This window comes from Rutidosis leptorrhynchoides, chromosome 2 (genome assembly GCF_046630445.1).
Source record: "Rutidosis leptorrhynchoides isolate AG116_Rl617_1_P2 chromosome 2, CSIRO_AGI_Rlap_v1, whole genome shotgun sequence".
Lineage (NCBI taxonomy): Eukaryota > Viridiplantae > Streptophyta > Magnoliopsida > Asterales > Asteraceae > Rutidosis > Rutidosis leptorrhynchoides.
In genome coordinates, this window is record NC_092334.1 from 98,873,025 (window position 1) to 98,878,213 (window position 5,189).

Below are 5,189 nucleotides of genomic sequence, written 5' to 3' on the forward strand. Positions count from 1 at the left end.
ATGGATCAAACCCAACATAATAACTGAAAATAAATATTTAATGCTATTGAAATGAAATTAACCGGTAAGCACAAACAAAACGCTAGAGAACAATATGGTAAGCAAATACAATTTGAATTCGAATATAATAAACGATTTCGTATCTATTTCAAAACTGTAAAGCATCAATTATATCAAAATCTGTTTAGCAACAATTATTGTCAAAATCTTGCAAGTGTAGTAAACGATTTTAAATTGGAAATAAATACAATCAAATAAATAATAATAATAATAATAATAATAATAATAATAATAATAATAATGAAAACTTTGTATTCACAAAACATAACCATAAATTTCGTAATATGAAGAAGGATAATTGAAATATGGAGAAGAGGATTTTATCACAAACCTTGTAATCAAATGACGAAACATTTGCAACACAGATTCAGATATAGTCATCATGTTCGCAACACATTAAGCAGAAAATTACTGTGATAAAATGCCCCTTTTTAGAAATCTCCTATTTTGACAGACCCCGATACATCATGACCCATTTTGCACGATCGTTTCAAAAAATGATCTAATTTGACACGACATAATTGTAATAGAATAGAAGAAATTATCTGAAAAAGGTGAAGTTTATAATGTAGCCGATATAAGGTCACCTGCAGATTCAAAGTTAACTTGCACTATGCAATTTCATGTTATGCCAACTCGATTTCTAATTTATCGCCATCACCATCTTTGTTAAAGTATCCCCTAGTGGTAAATTAAAATCACCGCTTCCACCACGACCACCTCCATGGAAATAGATAAAATTAACATTTACTGAGAGAAAGAAGCTTAAATTCAAAAGATGATAATAGTAGAGGTTTAGTATAATAGGAGATCACCACGAACTTTTCCATACAATTTCAAAGCTTATGAAGATCACTTTTATATTTTTCCCATTCATGTTCAACCACACAACAACAACAACAACAATGCCCAATCCCACGAATGTAGGGTATGGGGGAGGTGGAGTGTAGACAATCATTCCTCGAACCCTAGATTAGTGTAGACAATCATTCTTGTTCAACCAAAAGAAGAAAGAATATCGAAAAATTTAATCTTAACTTCTCGTATTCATAAACCAGAAATAGAACTTTTATAATGTGAAATATACACCAACAAAAAATTAAACATGTCTAATTTACCATGTCCTTCGATCGTACATTTTTTTTTTTACCAAGAATCAACCGATAAAGCAAAAGCTTCTAAGTTTCCGAGATACTTAAATCAAACGTCTTTAGTAGGATAAGTATGGAAATATAAACACTACATTAGGAACAATGAACCTATTAAACTATAATGAACTCTTACTTGCAAAGTTGTAATACTAATAAAGTTAAATGACCTGACATAGTAGCAATCTCCCATATAGATATCAAGCTAATACTGGAAGTGCTTTTGAATATTGCAAAAAACAAACATATAAAACACCAACACTAAGATATTAAAGACTAACTTATTAATTAAGTAGCATCAAGTAATATACAGAAGAAAAAAGTGTAACTAATTGGAATAAATTAAAAGTTCCGTACAATCTGAGCTTCAAGTTCTGAATCCATACCAGCTCGACACATAAATCATCCGAAAACTCTTCATTTGTAATTTCATCATTTTTCTTAGGAAAGCTCTTGACTCATGCAATGAATTTTTTAAAAAAAGCTTTGCTAGCCTGAAAACATAATTAGTAATAGAACGTCAGTAAACGCTTCCGATAAGACATCTACAATAACAAAAATTTATCATCAATTCCTAAATGTAGCAACTTTTACCAATATTATCATGAATGATTGAGTAGGTCACTTTGATGTGGTAACTTAAAGTTACTTAGCTAATTCCAAAAATAACCATCCTCTTCATTCGATTAATGGTCTCAACTGTAACAGAACTTGAAAATAGTTGATCACATATAAACAAACAAATATTGACAAAAAAAAAAAAATGATGAACGAATAGATGAGTAGTTGAAATTTTACTCATGTAATGTTGTGGCTTACCGTATCCATGTTTTCAACCTCAAAGGTGAGCATCCATGGAGCGTCCCTATGATCAATAATAGCGTTGTTGAATTGTGTGTTAATATCCTGCCACCCATGAAAAAAATGTGAGAAAGTGAATGAATCTCATACCATAATAAAAGAATGTATGTATAATCCAGGTTATGATACCTGACTCAATATATGGAAAATCTTCCGTGGAATGGCTGGAAGTACTCTCCCAATTATGCCATTTGAAAGAAATCTTCTACAGTTGGTTTACAATTAGAAAAACAATACTAATAATTAACGATTTAAGTTGCTAGAGAACTTCATTAATAAATAACCATGCCCACTTCCAATTTTAATGATCATCAACGTCAAATAGCATCGTCGAATATTCAATCTGTTCTTATTATCGGCGTAGAAGTTGTTCCAATCTGGATATAGGTATCAACAAACCATAATCAAACTTCAAATTCAAAATAATTCCAAAATTATAAATCAATCATATATGTTTGATCTATATCAGATATTAGAATCGGATTATGAAGTATTTATATTTTATATGAATTATATACCGTTCATTGCGGATGTCTTCAAGATCTGCTACCGCCGCTGCTGATATTTATACACAATTAAAATAAAGCAGCGTACCAAAAATGTGATAAGTATGTTAATCAACTCCTCTTGCATCTGCCACCAAAAAAGACATACAAACTTTTGATGCATGGAAGATCATCAGAGTAACTATACGAACTTTTGAGCAATATAGTGCATCCACTGTATGAAGTTCTGGTCTACACATGTTGTCAACTTGTTAAGCTCTTCTACCACTTAATTAAAAGCACACTCCCTGTTAAATAATCAAAACTATATTCAGTTATACACAACAATTGGGCGGTTGATGTAATAGAGATACAAAAGTATTTACAAGTACCCTTATGCCCAATTGAAATCTTGATGAGATTATGGCTCCCTAAAACAAAACCAAACATTAAATACTAAATAGCATTGAGTCTAAAAATTTGGGTAGAAATTACTTCTAACAATGTAATCGAGCATGGTTGTTGCTTGGAACACCCAGTTTAGGAGTAAAACTATAAATTTCTTAACCTTTTAATGGCCAGATTAAAATTGCATATAAACAAAAAGTACCATCACAGTTATATTGATAAGGATTCAATTCGAATTGAATTATTGATCTCTCAAGTATAGTTACTTTTGATATGTACATAAACAGAAAAGAACACTCGATTAGTGATTAACCTTCTTTTGCTCTACCAGTACCCACGTGGCTTGGATGTTTGTCTGTTTAAAGTATCTGCAATTCCTCGTGAGCTGCAGAGTCAACTTTTACAGAATTTGCTCCTGCATTCCAAATAGAGGACTTATTGCCAACCAGTAGTAGATGGTAATACGAATACAAAAAGTAAAGTATGAATACATACAGTGAGATTTGCATGACAGAATTGATTGTAATTGAGACACTCCCACACTCATTTTGTTCAATGGTATACACGACTCTTTCATGCTCCAATAATTGAAAACTCATCTATGTAAAAGACACTCATTAATGAATCCAAATTAAATAGATAAATTAAATCTACTTTGTTAAAATCAATTAAAAAACAATATAAAAACTAATCCAATAGATTACATTCGTTCATATGTTGAAATCAAACAGACAAACCTGAAACCTTAATCAAAATCAATTCAAAAAACAACAAAAAACTAACCTGACATGGATGTTTTATGTTAAAAAACAAAATTCATCAATCTTATTTGATACAAATCGGAAATAAGTAACAAAATATTTTGAAACTTAAAGTAAAAAGCAAAGAAGGAATAGAACCTACTTTAAACTCTTGGTTCTGTGTGCCCAACATGGCTCCTGACTTTTTGACCAACCTGGAAAATGAAAAGAAAAAAACTTTTGAGCAAATTTCTCATCTTTTATCATAAATAGTAGCATATACAAATAAGCCTCGACGTGATAATCTTCTTTTTGTGTTGAGAATAAGATTCGTGTTGAGCTTTACTACTACCTAATGTAACTGCAATTTGATAACATTGTAATGCATGTGCAACAAAATCCAGAAAAGGTTAAAAGCTTTTAGATGCCATAGTGTATGTAGCAGCTTATATGTAAATTACCTCAATCACCGATTTCACAAGTTAAATGTTCACCGAAAGCATAACCTATTAATCAAGATCTTCAAGCTAACCTATTTAATTATAACAAACTTGAATCATTACGGGTCGGATGAACAAACACGCCAATTAAATCTATATAATCGAATTTGTATGGTAGATACCTGAACAACACCTAAAACACAAATCAATTTAATTGATAAAAAAAACCCTAACACACTAAATGTAATTAGGATATTCTTGAAATCGGACTTGATGAATTTATGAATCTAAATTGACGAATTTATGGAATCGTAAAATGCAATTAAGGGTTCGTATGTAATTATTTAAATTCTGGGAACGGGTTTTTTCTTCTTCTGAGGAATGCGCTAATGAAATTGAATTACGGAAATTCAGCCTACCCTTATGACTTACATGTTAATCTTTTGGTTAGAAACGAATTCGATTGCATCTGCTACGATATCCGATTGATCTGGACCGTTTAACAGAGATTTGGATGATGATGAAGAAGGGATCGATTGGATTAGCGTGATTATAGTGAAGAAGACATCAATCAGAGAGAGATTCTGATTATGATGAACAACAGATGGTTTTTGATTGAACCCTATTTTCTCAATTTTGTGTTGATGGAGCGTACTGTGATTGCACCCTAATTTTCCCAAAAAAGTTGCGTGTGTTTTTTTTTTTCTTGAAGGAGGGTATTGTGGGGAATGTAAAAGAGGAAAGAAGACTTATCACGTGATGTTGATGATAGAGTGAGATGGAGGGATAGGATTAGATGTTTATATTTGATGGATGGATAGGATTGAATTTTAAATGGAGATATCACTCAATTATGTGTTTGTTATTAGTGTAAGAAAGATTTGGCCCATTTACTTATTTTCTTCTAACTTGAGCCCATAAAAGAACTAGACTTCATAAACACAAGTTGTGTTTTTATCAAATTTACCACATAACTTAATATCTACATCATCACTGCAACAATGTAGCCTGCTTCATCCTCAACAGCCTGCTTCACTTCTACACTGC

The 5,189-nt window shown here is 31.4% G+C and overlaps 2 long non-coding RNA genes across 3 annotated transcripts; both read right to left on the reverse strand.

Moving 5' to 3' along the window:
- Positions 1-1,424: 1,424 nt before the first annotated feature.
- Positions 1,425-3,153, reverse strand: LOC139891214 (uncharacterized). 2 transcript variants are annotated; one of them, XR_011773573.1, is made up of 5 exons: positions 2,947-3,153; positions 2,588-2,862; positions 2,199-2,446; positions 2,028-2,114; positions 1,425-1,907 (listed from the first exon to the last, which is right to left on the reverse strand). It is a non-coding gene; the product is annotated as an uncharacterized lncRNA (long non-coding RNA). The 2 variants fall into 2 exon arrangements; XR_011773572.1 differs by having other exon boundaries at positions 1,425-1,918.
- A 303-nt stretch (positions 3,154-3,456) lies between these two features.
- On the reverse strand, positions 3,457-4,239 carry LOC139891215 (uncharacterized). Its single transcript, XR_011773574.1, has 3 exons — positions 4,164-4,239; positions 3,866-3,917; positions 3,457-3,561 (listed from the first exon to the last, which is right to left on the reverse strand). It is a non-coding gene; the product is annotated as an uncharacterized lncRNA (long non-coding RNA).
- Between the last annotated feature and the right edge of the window lie 950 nt (positions 4,240-5,189).